Source organism: Solanum lycopersicum, chromosome 3 (genome assembly GCF_036512215.1).
Source record: "Solanum lycopersicum chromosome 3, SLM_r2.1".
Lineage (NCBI taxonomy): Eukaryota > Viridiplantae > Streptophyta > Magnoliopsida > Solanales > Solanaceae > Solanum > Solanum lycopersicum.
Genome location: NC_090802.1, coordinates 31015719 through 31037074, shown reverse-complemented (window position 1 = coordinate 31037074; position 21356 = coordinate 31015719). Strand labels below are relative to the sequence as shown.

The 21356-nt window shown below is 33.1% G+C and overlaps 1 long non-coding RNA gene across 1 annotated transcript; it reads right to left on the bottom strand.

The window, feature by feature from the left end:
- Positions 1-2686: 2686 nt before the first annotated feature.
- Positions 2687-15644, bottom strand: LOC109119776 (uncharacterized). Its single transcript, XR_002027200.2, has 3 exons — positions 15458-15644; positions 3113-3234; positions 2687-3034 (listed from the first exon to the last, which is right to left on the bottom strand). It is a non-coding gene; the product is annotated as an uncharacterized lncRNA (long non-coding RNA).
- Between the last annotated feature and the right edge of the window lie 5712 nt (positions 15645-21356).

Below are 21356 nucleotides of genomic sequence, written 5' to 3'. Positions count from 1 at the left end.
ACATAAAATTTGTAGTGTCATATTACACTTTTATTTATTTTTAGATGCAACACCTAGAAAGATATATCACCATCGATCTTCGCTCATTCAAGACCCTTTTGTTATTAAGATTGTGGTGAGCTCTTCACATCTAGAGACTTGCTGCTTTTCCTTATGTATTTATTGTCTACTTATTTTGTATTTTATTTAGGCATTTATGTTTTGCATAAATATACTTTCGTCATAGAGTCTCTTGTACCTATAATACTAGGTTTGAGGTTTGGTTCCTTGTATGAATTTCATATACTTCAGTTCCTTTTGGGGCCTTTTTGTATATTTTATTCAATTTTGTATGTATCTGTGATGGAGGTGATTTCTCATATTTATACTTTTTATCTCATGTTATCATGAGTTCATCTTGCCTACTAGGAATTATATTAAGCACCATCAACATACGATTTCTGGTCTTGGAATTTATAAAAAGAGTTTTCCAAATGTTTATTAAAGTAGAAATTATTGAAATATATGTATTATATTTATTTAAAGACATTTTTTAATAATAAATGGAAAATTTCCTTAAAATGATTTTTAATATATTATTAATTTTATAAGAAAATTATTACAACGTTGTTTGAAATTGAAGAAACTGGAAAAATTAATTAGAATGTGAAGGGTCAATTTGGTGTAAACAAGACTCAATTCTTTTCCTTTTAAAAACATACATCCCTAGAGTTTTGGAATTTCTGAGGCATCATGTCACAAACATAGACTGCAACTAATGCTCTGTGAAGCACTTGACAACTTACACATGACACTTCATGATCTTTCATGCTCAAATAAACCTTTTAAAACTTACATCTCTAAGAGAATGAAGAAACATACAAAAGCATTTGTATGAAGTCTTTTTGTATTTCTTGGAGAATGCTTTACACTTGCCTGCTTTAGCTTGAAATGAGAGACTTCTATGTATACTACTCTCCTAGGGGATAAAGTGTAAACAAAAATTACTATACAAGTCCGTAAATATTTTCAATCTAGTCCCACTACTAGAATTCCCTACAAGCATAGAAAATTCTAAAGCCTTCCAAGAATTATTCTAGTGTTTTCTAGAGTGTTCCACAAACCACTATATGACTTTAGATCCTTTCCAATTAGGCTAGCTCACTTATACCTTAATTTTATGCCTAAGTGGGATGACAAAGTTGCGGTTCATGACACTCTCCCACTTTATGCTTGTATGAATACAGAGTATCACTTCTACATGGAAAATGGAGTATTGTCTTCAACATGAAAAACTCCACACACGAGAGTTGGTCGTGAGTTGATTGTGTTGAGGTTCGTGTTACGTGGAATGTAACTCAATTCGAGCTTTATTTTTGCAGTATTGGTAATTATGTTAGCCTCTGCACCAGTGTCGGTCATAGCACGAGTGGGTAGTGCATAGATCTTGATGTACACATATTGTGAATCATATTTTTTGGCCTCTCTCATTGCTTTGCTATAACTCCACATAGTCTAATAAAGTCCAACTTCTTCATATCTGGACCTTGCCTTGGCTCTTGTCCATATTTCTCCTTCAATTACCATAATATGTTAAGAAAGTTCCTCGGTTCAGGAAATTTTTCATTTTTATCGGCGCTCTGCATATGTAACAACTATTTCTCCTTGTAGCCACTACCTTCCTCTATGTATTACTTTTACATCCAAACTTCTTGTCATCAAAGTTATAAGTGTAATGATTCATAGGATGTGTCTTCTTCACCTTTTTTTCCACGATCTCTCTACCCTTGGTCATGACTACCTCTCTTCTGGCTTAGTCAGGGTTCAAAAGCTTCATCCTGCATGATACCTTCATTCATAGTCCTGACATGTCACCGTTCTAACTTCTTCATGGCCCATTTTTAGTCCATCCATGATGTGGAAGAACATAACTCCTTCTATTTGGATTGGAATATGTAGCCTGAGAGTGGTGAACTTCTTCATAAATTCCGTATGTTGCCTATCTACTTTAGCTCCATAAACTTAAGCTTTGCCTCATCGATGATGTTGTTGGGAAAGAAAGTCTTCTTAAACTCCACTCTAAATTTCTCCCATTTGTTGATGGTGCAAACCCCCTTCCCTATTTTTGACTTATTTGACCTCCACCACAACATGGCCATCTTCGAAAGGTACAAAACGCAATGTTTATATTTCTCTTATCACTCTTCACCTTGTTCACTACAACAAATAAGATATTTAACTACAAAATTATTAGTTATGACATAAAATTTGTAACTGCTTATTCACATTTTTGACTATAAATACTTTTCGTATTTAAATGTATGTGCAACATACTTTTAGTGACAACATATACAATTTCGTACCAAAGTTTTATCTAGTAAAATTTCACACCAAAAAATAATTTGGCGCCATTTATTGAGTACAAATAGAGACAAATTTTAATTCATCAATGACATATTATTTTGTCGCTAATAATGTAAACGAATTTGTGACAAACTATTATTTGTCATAAAATTAGTTACAATTTTGGACACCAAAAAATTCATCACAAAATATAAGTTGTTGCAATAGCGACAAAATAGAGTTCGTAGTTGAATGTTTTAAGTTTTAGCCACAAAATTATATTCTATATTGTGACCTTAGTTTTTGTCTCTAATAATATAAAAAGTTAGTGACAATTATTTTATTGTCTCTAATTAACATGCGATTTAGTGACAACATAATTTTGTCAGAAAATATACAATATTTAAATAGTGAAAATATAAATTTTGTAGTTGAATAATTTAAGTACTTATCGTTATTTTTAAAGTTTAAGTATAAAAATAATATGTGACTACGCTCCTGTGCAGATCTATAAGTAGTGAAAAAGTTCACCAGCAGCACCGGCGGACCCACATGGGTTCCAGGTGGTTTACCCGAATCTCCTCAGTGAAATATTACACCGTATATATAAAGTAGGATCCTCGTAAAAACTTTGATTGACCAGAACATTGGTATTATTAATGTCGTAGAAATTTCTCATATCTTTCATGTTGTAGACACTTCTCATAACAGCCTGTAAATCCCAGTTGAATATAAAATCTCAAGATCTGTATAATAGAGAGACGTAAAAATGCAAAACCTTTATAATTACCATTTGTTGTGCATATGCAAAAATATTTTGCAGGGATATTCAAAACGTCATGGCTCTAGGAGGACGTGTCTATAAGCAAAAAACAATTACTGGAAAAATTGTTTCATCTGCTCAATCTGCCGCTGAGTCAAATAAATGTACTCCAGTTACTACGATATGCAATAAAAATTCTTGTATCAATCAAACATCGATATTAGTTATTTTCAGATTTTAAGTCAAAACATAAATAACTAATGCTTTTAGTTATGTAATAATTTAATCATAAAATTCTTCATTGAATATGGAAACACTAAATGTAGAATAAAATTATATTACAATTAAGCTATTGTTTCAAACTAACCTTTTCTTGATCAGATGACACAACAATAATTAAGAGGGGTCGAGGAATAACAATGAGAAAAGTTCTTGAAAAAATGAAGAGGGATTTGGGGGAAAAGATAATGATAGAGATCCCAGTAGGAAAAGGGAGACCTATTAAGTTTGTTCAATCATCAAAACTCTCAAATGAATTGGGGATAATTACACGAAAATTTTCTTGCGCTACAAATAAGTGGAAGGAACTCAATGTAGAGGAAAAAGATGATGCGCTTATTAGCATATCTTAGTTTTACTTTAAAGTTGGATAAACATTACATATTATTAGTTTTCTAGGTTGGGTATGTAGTGAATATAATTTCAATCTCATTTTCTATTTATTCTTGACTAGTTCTATAGAATAGTTCGCAATATGTTTTTTTGTTGTTGTAATTGATATTGTTGTTGTTGGTGGTGGTGGTGGTGTTTGTGTTGTTGTTGTTGTTGTTGTAGTTTGTTTGTTTGTTTATTTGTTGTTGTTGTTGTTGTTGTTTGTTGTTGTTGTTATTTTTGTTGTTGTTGTTTTTGTTGTTGTGGTTGTTGTTGTGGTTGTTGTTGTTGTTGTTGATGATGTTGTTGTTGTTGTTGTTTGTTGTTATTGTTGTTGTTGTTGTTGTTGTTGTTTGTTTGTTTGTTTATTTGTTGTTGTTGTTGTTTTTTGTTGTTGTTGTTATTGTTATTGTTATTACTGTTACTGTTATTATTATTATTATTATTATTATTATTATTATTGTAACTATTGTTTTTGTTCTTATCATTGTTGTTATTATTATTATTATTGTTATTATTATTAATCTTATTATTATTATTGTTGTTGTTATTATCATTTTAATTATTATTCTTATTATTACTTTTATTATTGTTGTTATTATTGTTGTTGTTATTATTATTATTATTATTATTATTAATGTTGTTGTTGTTGTTGTTGTTCTTCTTCTTCTTCTTATTATTATTATTATTATTATTATTATTATTATTATTATTAATGTTGTTGTTGTTGTTGTTGTTCTTATTATTATTATTATTATTATTATTATTATTTTATTATTAGTGTTATTATCATCCTCATGATCACCATCACCATCATCATGACCATCACCATTACCATCACCATCACCATCATCCCAATCATCATCACCATCACCATCACCATCACCATGATCATCATCATCTTCATCACCATCACCATCACCATCATCACCATCATCATCACCATCATCATCACCACCATCATCATCATCATCATTATCATCATCATCATCATCACCATCATCACCATCACCACCATCATCATCATCACAACCACCACCACCACCACCATCATCATCATCATCATCATTATTAGAGACTTGTGTAGTAATTTTTATTTACACTTTAGCCCCATAGAGACTCGTATAAATAGAAGGTCTCTCTTTTATAAATTCATCCAACAAGTGTAAGAAATCTTCCAAGCAATATAAAGTCTTCTTCCGAAATTCTCTAAGTCTTCCCATTCATTCTCTTAGCGATCCTAGCATAAAAGGCTTACTTGAGCTTACAGGATCATGAAAGATTCGTGAGTAAGTTTTCATATTCGCACAGAGCTTTAGTAAGGCTCTAAGTCCATGACAATGTGGTATTAGAGTGAAGGTTTGTTCTATGGGAATGGATACAGAGTGAGAAGTAAACAAAACTGCACCACCAATATCCGTTTGGATGGTGGAAAGAAGAATCGAAATGGAAAAAGTATCAAAAACCCTTGATAAAGGAAAGAGATTTTGTGTATGAATCACTCACATATTTTTCTGAATTATATGTATCCGTGGGATTAATTTGGAAAAATAGTAGGGATATGCAAGAACAAACAATTTTTATCGGAAACATTCCTCTAATGAATTCCCTGGGAACTTCTATAGTCAATGGAATATATAGAATTGTGATCAATCAAATATTGCAAAGTCACGGTATTTATTACCGATAAGAATTGGACCATAACGGAATTTCAGTCAGGTAATGATGAAGTGCTTCCAGATCCCACACCAAGCGAGGTGCTAACATTTCACCGCCTTCGACCAGTTAAGCAATTGACAATGACCATGGCGAGGAGCTCATTCATGTCACACTTGGAGAGGGGGGGATTGCAAGAGTTGAAATGGCAAGGCAGACAATAGAGCTATTAGTTCGACGATTGAACCTGGTCGATGGAAAGTTCAAGACTCTCAAGGATTTCACCCATGAAAAGAATTAGAACATCCACAAGAAGTTGGAGGAACACTAGTGTACCTAGTTCGAGATGAAGGAGGCTATCACTCCCTTTAAGTGTAGGCTCATGCAGTCATTGAGCACGATTGAGAACATGAAGGCCGAGATAAAAGCACTCAAGAAAACGGCATAAGTTGGAGGATCATTGTCATTTGACAGAGATAGGGAGGCCGAGGTCGAGACTCCTAAGCCACCTATGTTCAAAGGCGTTTGTGATGATCAAGAATGGAGAATGTTTTGTGGCATTTGGAGAATTACTTAAAGTGCAACAGGCTGAGTAGCGACGAGAGTAACATCAATACTGCTATGTTGTATATTTCAGAGATGATCATGTTGTGGTGGAGGTGTAAAGAGTTGGAAATAGTGAAGGTCATTGAACCATTAACACATGGGAACAATTCCAAGAGGAGTTCAAGAAGGAATTCTTCTCTAATAGCGTAATCTATGAGGCGAAGCGCAAATTTAGGGAGCTAAAGAATACGTACAACATACACACATATGTGCAGAAGTTCACCACCCTCACGCTTCAGATATCCAACATCACGAATGACGATATGTTGTTCCACATCATGTATGGGCTACAAAATTGGGCTACGAAGGAGTTGGAACGCCGACAAATCAGGACTATTGATGAAGCCATCACACAATCTAAAGCATTGACAGACTTCAGGCATGAGAATCTCGATAGGACCAGAAAAGAAGAGAAGAAAGGTGGTCAAGACTATGGTGGGAGAGATTGTTGCAAAGTTGAGGAGCACCGTCCATATCCCAAGAAGTATGATACCTATAAGTCTCATGTCATTGCAATGCGGAGTGAAGGATGGAACCTACAAAGAGGAAGGTTGCTACATATGCAGTGGGTTGCATGGCTGTGTAAGGTGCCCTAAACTGAAGAGCCTTGGTGCTATCCTACGAGAGTTGAAGGAGAAGGATGCATAAAATCAAGGACAAGGCATAGAGATGATGCAGATAGGCTTGATAGAACTATGCAGAGCCATTATAAAAAAACTAGGAAAGACAAAAGAATATGGTGCACAGTATGTCGAGATTACCTATCAATGGAAGACCCACTCATGCTAAGATCGACATAGGTATAGTGTCCAATATTATTACCAAAACGATAATAAAAATTTTGAGAATTATATACAGTCCAACTAACACCAAACTCAGCACGGTGATTGCACCACAGACTCCCGTGTGTGGAGTTGCGCATTGAGTAAGCATCGTGTTAGGAGAGTTGAAAGGTACGACAATTTTATTGTCACAACTTTAGACGTCTTTGGTATTATTCCTGGGAAATATTTCTTTTAGCAGTGTCACGCTATGATCAATTCTTACCTCCAATGATATATAGTCATGGAGCAAGGAGGAACATGAATGGTTCCCATGGTTAAGGCATCGAAGGCAGAACGACAGGTTCGATTAACGATCATGCAGCTCAAGAAAAATCCTAAGAAGGAGAAGTTAACATTTTTAGCCACCATTACAAGTTCTAAAGAAGAAAATGGTGCTAAAAATACTTTTCACCGTACACGAAGAAGATTCCAAGATCGTGATGCAAAGAAGCCTCCGAGGTGCTTTCCTCCTAGAAAGGAGGTGGATCATGAGTCCGAGTTATAAGAGATAAAAAAGCACTTGAAAGAGTTGGGTGAGGGCATTGATTAAGTTAACGGACTCTTGGTCGTGCATACGAGAAGACAAGACTTGGTTGGCAAATCAGTGATGATGTGACGCGGTTGTGGCATCAATATGTGGGGGAGTTGTTACGTCTTGCCAATTCTCAGGAAGATTTTCCATTCTGATAGGGGTGGAAGAGTCTAGAGTTTTATAGAGGTTTATAGAAAACTCTAGAAGCCCCTAGAGTCTAAACTTTCAAGAAGGCTTTGGAAAGTTCTAGAAGAGAGAATAGATATTTTCTAGGAAAGCTTTGGAAAATCCTAGAAAGTGTAGACTTTTCTAGAACATGGACCAATGTGTAAATAACTTAGGAACTTCTGTAGTATTTTTTATTTACACTTTATCCCCCTATGGAGTAGTATAAATATAAGGGATCTCATTTGTAAATCATCTAAGAAATATAAAGCCCCCTTCAAAAATTCTCTAAGTCTTCGCTTTCATTCTCTTAGCGATCTTAGCATAAAAGGCTTACTTGAGCTTACAGGATAGTGAATGATTCATGAGTATGTTGTAAAGTGGTGCAAGTTGTTTTAGTAAGACTCCAAGTCTATTACACTACACTCCAATGAAGTTATTATTTCATTCATCTCACACTCCACATGCGTACACTCCTCTAACTATTTGTGGATATTGTTATAATCTTCACGGCTAAAGTCCTCGAGAGTCTTAAAATTTATGTCGACCTTGTTCACGGGCTTACTTAAGATCTACACAACACGCCTCACCGCGTTAACCATCACAATCCTTTTTACCCCAGGCATAACGTTAATGGGCTCCTCACCACGTTCCTTATTACTAGCTTCAGTGATTGAGGGTCAAGAATAATTCCTTGTTACTCTTATGGGTTTTACTTTCCTTTCAATGGTTCTTTCCACCATCTGACCTGACGTTGGTAGTGCTAGCAACATTGATGTTTCTATAATTAGCCATTCCCTTAGAAATAATCTGTCTTTCATACCACTTTTTCAAAGACTCAGACTTTAAATAACGATTTGTGCGACACATGACAACTTAGTGATGGATCTTTTACAATCTTATAAGCTCAAGTAAGTCTTTCCAAATATAGATAAGTAAGACAATGAAGAAAAAAAGAAAAAAGTTTATAATAAGACATTTTGTATTGATTAAGGAATGTTTTGCACTTCCTTGGTTGAGTTTCAAATTAGATCCCTACTATCTATATTACTCTTCTGAGGGATAAAGTATAAACAAAAATTTACTATACAGGTCCTTATATATTTACAATCTAGTCTATCTAGAATTTTCTATAAACTTAGGAATATGTAAAACCTTTCAAGAATTCTTCTTTTGCATTCTACGGTTTTCCAAAAGTCTCTCAACGAATCTACCTCCTTACCCCTTAGAATATATCACTTATGCTTTGATTTTATGCCAGTTAGATGACAAAGTTGTATCATGACAATTATCTAATACTTCATTAATGTTTGTGACAACTTCCTAAGTGATATCCTCATGTGGCACCTTTTTAATTGAAATACACATTGAGTCAAAATTTGATTAGTAAAACAAACAATATACAAAGGATAGGCCAAAAACAAAGCCCAACAAAAATGATAATAAATTTAAAAGGTAAGAAAATCAAATCAAGAAGCATAAAAGAAACAAAAAGTTACTATACAGGTCCTTATATATTTACAATCTAGTCTATCTAGAATTCTCTAAAAGCTTAGAGAGATGTAAAACCTTTATTTAGTGGGTTCTTTGTCACAAGATTGATTAAACATTCCACCATCTGTGTTTAAATTCATTAAAGTCTAATTCATCATTTTTTAGGGGGGTGAATTTAAAAGCCTAAAAAACTCATTATTTGTTTTATGAGGTAAGTATAACTCTAGCATTTCTATTGTTGTATCACATCGACTTACTTGTATTGTTGCGATGGAAAATCAATGAGATTCTATGAAATCAAACAAAATTGTAGATTTGTACTTCAATATAGACATCACACAATTTTGATTTCGGCAAAAACTAAATTAGAAGACAGAAAATGTACATTTTTTATAGCTTACCCTTGATAAAAAAAATCTTAAAAAAGATTTGGGTTGCTATAGCGGCATCAGGGGTCCAATTTGACCGCTATAGCGCGATAAGACATTTTAGATGTAGAAAAACCCCTAAAATTGCCCATCACACAACAAAGATTTTGGAGAAGAAAAGAGTGACCAGGGGAAAATTACAATAGATTTTTCTGAGGAATGTTCATAAAGGTAAGAAATATGATTCCATACTTTTTTAGTTTGCTATTAGGTCTTACAAAATATTTGTGGCACGATTGAAGGGTTTGAATTTTTTCTAAGATTAAAAAATCCAGGTTTATGAGGATTTTAGGGTGTAAGACCAATTGTTGATAAAAGAGACAATTCTTGATTTTATTTATCATAATGTGTTAGAGTAATGATGAGATTGATAATCCTTAATAAATTAATAGTGGAGAAATCATGAGTTTATCCTACAGTTTTGGATTATAATAAAATATGGAATATCTAGGCCATTTGTTATTGATTTGGTATTATATTATTATTTTAGATCAAGAACAAGATAAAAAGCCTCATAAAAGGAGTCAAAGTTTGCAATTAGACTTCAGGAATAACTTGGTGCTCCGGTAGGCTCGATTTACTTGAATAAATAGTTAGACTTGTATTTTATTTCATAATATTCTTTTACATGGATGAGAGGTTTCTTGCACAGACCTTTGTGCATGCTTTAAGGCTAAAGATTATTGTTATTACAGTGAAAGTGGGGAACGATAATGAATAAGGGTTAGGTTTTCTACTTCTTGATTGCTAACCTTGAATTTTGTTACTAGGATGGTTTGATAGTGATTTTAAGGTTAGGCATTATGAAATTGTTGAGTTATAGCAATTTGGTGATTAGTGGTTTGCTCGAGTACCACACTAGTATATAATAATAATCGTTGACCGAAGTACCAAACTAATTAAAAATACTAATGGTTGTCTTGGATACCACAACTGGTGTGTTCTAACAATCATTGACTTAATATCACACTAATATAGTATCACTTTATGTATGGGTCTCATGAGAGAACTAGGTATGATTATTATGTTGTACTTTTCACGTGTTGTTCCATAAATGGTTGGCTAAATGCTAGAATGGTTCTTATGTAGATCATATTTTAATGTCAAAAAAACAAATGATCTTTTATGAAATCTTGAGTGGTCCAGGTTACATGAAAGCTGAGTTGAACTCATATATTGATTATATGTGATCACGTGGGACATTTAAGTTTTGGGTTAATCTTCTCCTATCTAGGTGTTAGAGTAGGTGCATGTATGACAAGAGGATTTGACTCTGACAATTTTGTATCAGATCCCACATGTGTGATCATGTGGGACGGTAATTTTGGGGTTATGAATCATGACAATTTGGTATTAGTGTCAAAATATTGGATCATCAGGCTATAAATCATTTTAGAAACTTGTGTCACTTCATCACTCCTTTTGTGTGGCGTGTCTTTTGTCATATGAGGTGAGTCCAATTGTATCTCAGGATTCCTATTGGTTTCTTGACAAGGTAATATAATTTCTTAGATACAAACTCAAGCAAGGAAAGATTAGAATCGGGAAAGTTCCATTTAGTATCTGGCTTTAAGAGTCATGTGAATGCTTGGGTGATCAGTTTGTGGTCATTAATGATATGAATAAGAGGTAATGACATGTATTTCCATAAAAATATAACTTAATCATGGTTACTTTGTGCATTGTATTTCCAGAATTTTTGCATCTATGGGAAGTGTAATTACTTGTATTTCTGTGATATTATGGACAAGAAAGGTACTTAAATTGATTATGTGTGTTTAATTAATGATAATTTCTATATGATTTACTGAACATGTTTTGGACTAGAACAGTCCTATAATTTAATGCTTATGTTTTGTATTGGAAATTTCGTGTTAAATTGGCATGGACTTACCATTGGTATAGATGGTAAGGGAAAAGGATAAATTGTTACAGTGGGGAAATTCTGATTTTTGAATAGTTGTTATTGGTTGGGATCCACGAGGAAGAGGGTTTTGTGGTATGATAGTAAAAAATGTTATATTATGCACTACTTTCTAGTGTTATTCATAATTAATTTCTTGAGAAGGTAGTGTTAGGTGTCTAGTTATATGTTGTTGGATATAATCTTGGGGTTTCATTTGAATCTAGGATACACATATCTAGGATACTTAAGTCTCTGATGGATGTTGGGATTATATTATTAATAGTTATGCGTTTCAATAATTGGTAGGGATAAGGAAATGGAAAACAATTCTTATTTTAGAAAAATTATGGGTTGAACTCGTCAAGGCTGCATAGCGCGACAGGGCCATTATAGTGGGAGTTTTTTTGCTACGAATGTATCAATGATAGTGGTCTGTCAGTCTCTATAGTGGAAATGGCGAGGTAGAATCTGAACATTGTTTCCCCTATTTTTGCATTGCATTTCCAAACAGTTGAAATCTCCAGTTTGAGTTCATATCACTATGAAGTAAAAGGATTTGAGATTTTTGGAAATATAGGGACAATAGAGTATAGGTTCGCTTGCCACCAATTTATGTATATACCATTCAGTGTTCCAATGCATCCATGATGAAAAGGTACCATGGGATGGGGAGTACATTATCAAGTAAGACTTAATAGTTCTATAAAAGGATCTACAATATGAAGAAGAGCTAGTTGCTATGCTTTATTATGATTTCCAAAAGTTGAGAATAGAGGAAATTAGATTGGTAAAGGTTTGATAGAAGCATAATGTAGTTGAGTAAGCTACGTGAGAAATCAAGGAGGACCTACGGCAACAAACATCATCATTTGTTTAAGGAGTCGGCCAACACTTTCTTCTTGACTCAGATTGTTTTTTTATCGCTCGGGAACGAGCGATGAGTAAATTAGTATCTATTGTAGCAACATATCATGTCATTACGGGTAAGGAAAATAATTGGTCCAGGCTACTATAGTGGGGTAAGTTTTTGTAAATGTAGAAAAAAACAAAAAATTGTCCATATTTATCAAAAAATGTTGTGGATAAGAAAAAAAAGGGTGATCTAAGGCAAATTTAATAGTTTTTCATGAGTAATATTCGTAAAGTAAGCAATTTGATCCCTACTTGTATAGTTCAAGCTTTAGACCTTAGCGAAAATATTTGTGATCGTCTGTGTGTGGGAGGGGGGGGCTAAATTCATCCTAAGGTAGGGAAAATGTGAATTTTTGAATATTATAGAGTGTAACACCTTTGGTAGCTTTTAAAAAAGGCAATTTTTGATTTTATTTACCATAAGGCACTAGTGTATTCATGATGTTGGTAATCCTAGATGAATTAAGAGTGGGATTGACCTAGATTAGGTGTGAAATCATGAGGTTGGCCTACCATTTTGGATTCTGATATAATTTGAAAATACTTAGGCCATTTGTGATTTATTTTGTATTGTATTAATATTTTAGGCCAACAATAAGCTAAAAACATTACGAAAGGAGACAAAGTTCGCGATCAAATTTCTACAACATTTTCTTCTCCCCAAATAATCTAGGTTTTCTTAACTGAATAGTTAGACCAATATTCTATTTCATAATATTCTTGTGGATGGACGGAGAGTTTGTGCAGTCTTTTAGGCACGTAGTCTGAATGGATAAAGTTTGTAGTTATTGCTATTAAGGCAGTGGAAGATAATAACTAAGGGTTAGGGTTTTTTAGTTCTTGATTGTTAACCTTTAGTTTTCTTGTTGGTGTGGTTTAGGCTAAGATCTTGAAGCTGAAAAGCAATAGCTCTAGTTGGGGCCCTAGAACAAAAGGAGAAAAAGTAGAAGTATCTGCAAAAGATAAGCAATTTGTTCACATACTCGTTTTCCCACATACGCACAGAGAGTTAGTCAAAACACCACTTTTTTTTTTCAAAAAGGGCCGACAACATAAGGCTCTTCATATGAACCTGTGTACCAAAGGAATACAGTTCAGCATCGGGAAGCCTACTCCTCGGGTTGTTCAGTACTTTAATATGCTTGTCGCAAAGACAAACTACTTTTCTATTCGCTATCTTGCGCGACTCTACTCATGCGGGACTGACTGTGCAATACTAAGAATGGAGTACGCCGCCCATCAAAGTAAGTCCAGAAATAGACAGTAATCCTAATAAAACAAATAATATCAAAGAATTTGAATCACCAATTTTTTTCCATATTTTAAAAAGGAAAAATACTCTACTAATATGAAAATTCTATCAATGGGATAGTAAAACTCCCACCTTGAAAAGAAATGGTATTTATTCTTTTGTGTACAAAAAAGTTACTATTCAGTGAATACTAAATATAGAATTTCCTAATTGTGTTATTTTCTATATGAATCAGAAAAGCGAAATAGAGTTCCGTTACATATGGATTGGTGAGAAAATGAGTGATGATCACATGTTAAGTGTTATTAAATTTCTAGTTATAGCCATTTCTAAGACATGTGTTAATTAAGGAACTAAATAAATGGGAGAGTATTAATTCATGAGATTGTGGGGGTAATTTTCTAAGGAATAAATTTGTACTCTTAATGTGTCTTGTATTGGGCTATTGAGATATACGTGTATATAATTATTTTTTTGTTCATATTCACTAATCCATGTGAAATGCACGTGTAATATATGTTTAGGAAATAAATGTTGAATGTGAATTCACTTAATGTTGATAAGCTCATAACATAAACATGTTTAATTTACTTATGGCTTCCACACTAATTGTGATTGTGCATGTTATTTGTGATTGCTGATTGTATTTGTGCATGAAGTTTTCACGATCCAAACTATACCTTAGACGTGACATGAAATATAAGACCTCGAGAGGTCCTACATAAGCCACTTGACATACATCTAATAAAATAGAATACACAATAAGAGAGTTTAAGTAGGACGTCTCATATCATGAAAGACAAGTTTAACAAAAATGTGGAATCATAACTATGTCTTGACAAGCCATTCTAAGCAGCATAAAAGTGGTTGGGAGGTAACCCATACATAACGTACAAAGTTCTAAAACTAAATACATAAAAAACGTAGCATGGGTAACATAGTCCTCAGAATATGAGGACAGAATATTATTCAGAGGAAAGCAAACTACTAGCCACGAGTGAGAGGAGAAAGAGCTTTAGGCACTACATTAAGATACGATTTAGGAACGAGTATGCATTGATACACGCAAAGTACTAAGTATGGGGGGAAATGCATAAACATACATATGGTATCATAATAGGCTTAAAACATGTAATGCATGATCAATTAGAACATTTTAAACCTTAGGAAAAGCACGATCTTAAAAGAAACATGAAACAAGGACAATGCATTAGTACAAGGACATAACTTAATTCTTTGAGAGAAATCATAGTTCTTTTTCTGGTATATTAGATTTAACTGACAATAGACCATATGATCTATAATGTGGAACTTTATGAAACTCCCACACTTAAAAAAAAGATCTGATTACAAAAATAGAACGATGTATCATATCATCAAGGCTATGTGGATCCACAAGAGATAGGTTACTTAAGATAGTCCTACAAGGCATGTAGTTTTGGACTAGAGAGTGATATTAGAGAACACCCTATTTAGGACTCTACCTTAAATTCCTCTTTGTGCTAAGTTAAATCCCAATGGAATTAGATAAAGACAGTTTTGAAAGTATGAGATTAAGAAAGGAATGATCGCAATACCTATTCAAATAATAAAGTTGTATAAGAGTAGATTTTTTCAAAACCATAATTTCATAACTTTATTCTTATAAATTATTACCTTCTTAAGAATCAAAAATCATGATTTCTTTCAAATCGTGAGAAAAACATTCACAAATTGTTGATACTTCAATTAAAATCATCATTAAATCATAACTTCATCCTTTGGAAAATATGCACAAAATCTCATATCAATTCATGACCATTGTTCATAGGTCATAGGTGAAGTTAAAGCATAAAACATGGGTCTAGATGAAATCAATTATAAATCATGTAATTAGGTTAAATAATGCAAAATAAGATAGAACAAAATCAATTGAATTATAAGAAAAAAGATCTATAAAGACTTACATAAAACCCTAATTGAATTGGAGATTGGTGTTCTTTTGGGTCCCAATGGATGAAAGAAATACATTGGTGAATTCCCACGACCTTGATAATCAAAGAAAAAAAAGCAATGGATATTGAGGCCTTGAATCCTTTGAAAATATAGTTTTTCACTTGGAAGGTTAAGAGAGATAAGGGGATTTTAAGTGAATGGAAGAAATTTTGCTTAGTTTTTAAGAGTAAAAAAGGTCATACGGAAGTTATAGGTCAAAGAAAAAATTAGTTTAGGCTTTGATTGGTAGAAAATGACCAAATCATCTCAATTTAGAAACTACGGAAGTTACCTAAAATTTTAAGTTGTGGTCCATAGATCATTCTACTTCCCATACTAGTCAATAGTCGAATCACATCCTGAGCCAAAATCTTGGGCAATTCCTACGAGTATGTCTGCGGACTTGTCGGCAGGTCTACAATCTGTAGACCTTACCTTAGTCCTAACTTTAAGTCCAAAATTTTACCAAGTCTGAATTAACACCACTGGAACTTCCTATGGCATGTAATTCATCCTATGACTCACTTGCTCAATCATAGACCCAACTTTGAAAACTGAATTTTTCCTAAATCTCAACTTAGTTCCTACGAACCATATCTATGACTCATATATTCTCCCGCGAACTGTAGATGAGTTTCATGGGTTTGAAGAAATAGACAAACAAATGAAATCCTTCCTTTCCAATTTGACATTCCAGCTTCGGTGTTACATGAAACTGATGGTTGACTTGGGTACCGAAGCAATACATAATACTAAAGGTTGACTTGAATTCCATGCCTAGTATGTATTAAAAATAGTTTGCTCGGATACCATGATAGTACACTAGTAGTTTGTGTATGAGTTCCATGAGAAACTGAGTTTATTTATTACGTTATATTTGTGACATATTAGTCCATGAGTGGTCGATCTTTGTGTTTAAATATTGGGATTCTTTCTATATATAACATTTACATATTAAATACTTTGGATGATTTTTAATGATCCTTGTTACATGAAAAATATGAGATGGAATCAGATATGTTTGTGTGTGATTATGTGGGACAGGCTTCATCTGAAGGTTAAGTTTGGGGTTGAGTGTTTTCCTATATAAGTATTAGAGTAGGTGTCCGCACGGTTTAGTGAATTTGTTTGTTATTATAATAAAAATAAATATAGTAATCTCTAAATAAGTTACTAGTTAAATTTTAGAGAGAATAAGTTGTTAAAAACTCATTGACCCTCTCCATTATTCTACCCTGGTAGAATGAGTCTTAAAGAGACTAATGCCACAAACAATGGAAAAAAAGTAAAGATGTATGATAAATGAGTAAATATTAGCTAAATAACCCCAAAATAACAAAGAAAATCACATAGTTTCATGTAAAACAAAATAAAATCAATCACTTAAATGATTAAGTAGTAGTCAGTTAATATTGTTCACCTTAATGTCTTACCTAGTGGCATATTTAACACTTTATATGAACTAACTTTAGATTGGTCATCAATTCATGAACTATTTTACAACTAACCATGATGCAACCTATGTTAGAAATGAACATTGATATAGAGTTATTTGTTTATTCTTTGAGTAAGTCTTAAGTGAGGAAAACTCATTTTGAATATGTTCATGGTTCTCTTTGCTAGTAGTGGAATATCTTCAAAATTCTCTATGACATGTATATTTGTAAAATGAGTAGATAAGATGGCAAAAAACATTAAATAGTGTGTTGCCTTCCCTAAAAGGGTGTTTTAACTGAATTGGGTCATCGTCACTTACTATGTTTACAACTTGTACCTCCTTCACAACACTTAAAAGCATTTTCTATCTTTTTTTCTATATATTGAGCATAACAAGTTAGTCAAAGGAATATAAACCTTTGTTACTACTACAGTAATAGGATTTTTGAGATAAATAATTTCCTTCCTTTCACCCCTAAAATAGTTCTCTCACTTTTTGTTATTCAAATGGCAGTAGCACTAGGTCCCGAGTTATCCTTGGATGCATTATCTGTTTTGCATATAAACCATCAAACAGAAGACGGATTTCTCTCACAATCATATGTCATTAAGTTGACTTTCATTCTTCTCAAAATCATAACATATGAGGTAATTTGATAGATAAATTTTACAATAAAGGAAAGGTTAAGAAGGTAAAGTTATGATTGGAATAACTTCTCTCATGAATAACTTTCTCATAAGGGAACTATCCACCATGAAAATTAGAGTTTCTTATCTTTCATATAAACCATAATATCATAACATGTACTACAACCATTATAGACCTAACCTTTAGGCATATTCATTGTCAAAAGGTCCCTTTACATGAGAAAATATTGCAGTTGTAAAATTTCTTTTATGGGCCTCTGTTTCAGTATTTAAGATTTCTTTTTGGTGGGAAATATTTAATTTTAGATAATCTTAAATAAAGGGGACAGAAAATTATTTGACATTATTTTTATATTCTTATGTTGTATATGTCAATTTTATTCACCCAAAATTGTAAAAAATATATGTCTTTCATATGCATTAAATATTCTAAGTGAATTTGGATGAGCGGGGGTGGGTGGGTGCCCCATGCCTCCTTAGAGTTCATCTATATAATAAATAAATCATGTTCAATGTTCTTCATCCAATAACAATTTTCTACCTACTCAAATATCTTTTGTACTCAGCTATTTTATTTTTTTTATGTCTTTTATGTATTCATAAGTCATACCCTCCCCCTCTACTCTCACACAACCCATCATTAGCTTATATATAAAAAAACCGTTTTTACATCTTCAGATTTTGCTCTATGCTTCATTTTCTACAACTACTAAATATAATTTTATATAAATCTAACATGAGTGGTAACAATTAGGCTATAAGCATACTTATAAGAAGTTTCAAAATTAAAAAATTTAAAAATATTGTAGCTCAAAGATCAGGCTTTATCTCTTAATTATGAAAATTATGATTGAAATTTTCTTGAAATACTTTTACATTTGACATGACTAATTTGAATTTCTCTCTTGAATTGTTTCCTATGAATTTCCTAGTTTCTTATCTGAAAACCCCAAATAATCGATCTTTCGTCATCATCAACACCACAGACCCCATTCATGTGATTGCTAATCAATTTATCATGAATCAAACTGATAACCAACAAAATATATGATTCGTTTAACCAACATTACTATGATGTAAAATATACTCATAAAATAATAAAAAAGATGAGGCTAAATTTTCTAATAAAACAAATCTTTATAGCTTACGTTTATTATCTTTTCCTACACTTCAACACATCCAGCATTCGATCCCCACCACCCTACACCCTACATTCGCCCTCTAGTACCCCTGTAGCATTCATCTCCACCACCCTACACCTTACCTTCTGTCCTCTACACTCACAGATTTTTTCTAGAAAATATTTTCCATTACAACAAACACCACAAAAACTCATGCGTTTTTATTCATCGATTATTGGTTTAATTTTTTATATGTATTTATAATCATAATGATGATAATTAAACCTTTATATATTGATTTCGTCTGACAAATGGTCTAAGGTTGGACTCTCATGCATCTTTATGAAAACCTCAATTGAGCAAAAGGCAACAACTATAAAAAGATTCATTGATACTATAGTGAAAGTTTGGAGAAAAGAGATCCTAGATGGGTTTAGGGAACGATCACATGTCGTAATTGAGAAAGAATCTGATGCTGCAACAAGAGCAACTGTCACTACAAGATTGACACGTTGCTTTATGTAAAATGTTAATCATAATGTTCTTAATTTAATCTGGAAACACTAAATGTATACACAAGTATATTACAATTAAGATATTATTTCAAACTAACCTTTTCTTAATCAGATGACAATACAAGAATTAAGAGGGGTCGACGAAAAACAAGGGGAAAAAGTCTTCAAAAAATTAATAGGGCTTTGGGGAAAAAGATGGTGATAGATCCTAGTCGGGAAAGGGATACCTATTAAGACGGCTCATTCAGCGAAACTCTCAAATGAATTGGGGATAATTACACAAAAATTTCTTGTGCTTCAAAATAAGTTGAAGGAACTCACTGTAGAGGAAAAAGATGTTTGATATATCGCGGTTTCACGGTATTATTAATACTTTTTCCTTAAGTTTAGTGTGTCCAAAAGTCCTTTTGTGCTAATTTTTATGTAAGTTTCTCTTTATTTGCAGGAAATCTATCTAAAAGAGGAATGCGGAGATTTTTCAGCGAGAAATACATAAAAATACCACCTACGGAGCTTGTTACGATTCGTCGTGCCCGTGACGGTCTGTAGGTGGCATCGTAGTGCAGGTGCTGAATGAAGATGGGAAAGTCTGACCAAGTGTGGGGTTACGGAGTGTAGGACGGACTGTCATATCCATGACGGTCCGTCCTGCTGGTTCGTCATGATGTTCAGAGAAGTAGTCCCAGTATCCAAATTTCAAGAGTTTAAGTGTTTTGGAACGGAAACCCTCGACGGACCGTTGTGCCTATGATGATTCGTCATATATGCCGTCGAGGATAATAAAGAGAGAAGCAGAAGAAATTGAACAAGTATAGGACGACAGAGTCCATGACGGTCCGTAATGACCACGACGATCCGTCGCGAGGTCCGTCGACCCAGCCGCATTTTGATTGATTTCCAGCAAATAGAGTCCTTATGTAATCAGTTTTTTATTTTTTTATAAATAGTTTGAAAAACTTCATTTTGGAGGTTAGACTCTGGATTATTTGGTTAGGCCCTTGATTATTGTTAGACTCTAGATTATTTTTTTAGGCCCTTGATTATTGTTAGACTCTTGATTAATTTTTAGACCTTTTGTGAGATTCTTGATTATTTTGAGGATCTTTTAATTGATTGTTGTTGATTTTTGTTGATTAATCAAGAGAACATTCGGATTTTACTCTTTCTCATTGAAGTAAGTACATGAATTCTTATACCATATATTTGAATATTGTGATTATGACTATGTGTAACTAAACTTCATAACTAGGTTTTGGGAACCATAGGCAAATAATGAGGTAAAACATAACAAAAATAACAATTCTAGAATAGTGTCTTGCATGTATTGATAATTCTTTCGCTTAGAAGTCTTTTTAATGAATGGCCAACGTTAGAATTCACCTTAATGCTACTTGTCGAACCAAGGAGGTAGACAATAGGAAAAGAATTATCAACATAGATTTAGTGTATACTATCTAATAGGCTAGTATTGATTGGTATGAGGAATAACTTAGTCAAATATCGTATACGATGCTTAATATGAGGTAAAGATAAGGGTTAGTATAGCAACACACGTAGCCGGACCAAGGTGCGGATTGAAATTTTCTAGATGCCAGACCAAGGATTTAGAAATACATAACTTATCACTTTGCATGCAAGATACTAGGAAAGAATTGTTATAGTTAGAATTATCAAGTTATGAACCTGTAGGGAACATGTAAACCTTAGTTATTTTGATTAATTTATTAAACTCCAACATTCGAAGTTGTTAGTTGTCTCCTTTAATTTCTCTAATTATTTTCATTTATTTAGAAATAGAAAACCCCCCTGTTATCATTTTTCTTTCCAAGGATGTAATTGATTAAACAATAGTAATAATAGATTGAAGTTAAGTCTAAACTATTTTCCTCGTGGGAACAATCTAAACCTCATTAGTTGAGTTATTTACTTGACACGACCGCTTTACTTCTTATTTGAGAAGTAAGTTTGAGCGTATCAATGTTGCGCTTATTAGATGTCATGTAAGATTTCTAGTTTTGTTATTTTTCTTAAATTGTACTATGTAAGTGTTCATCTTCTTATATGTTACAGGGATTTAGATTTTTGTGTGTGTTTTGTTAAAACCTCTTTTTAGGAGTAGTTTGAAATTAACTTAGAAGAGCATTACGTCA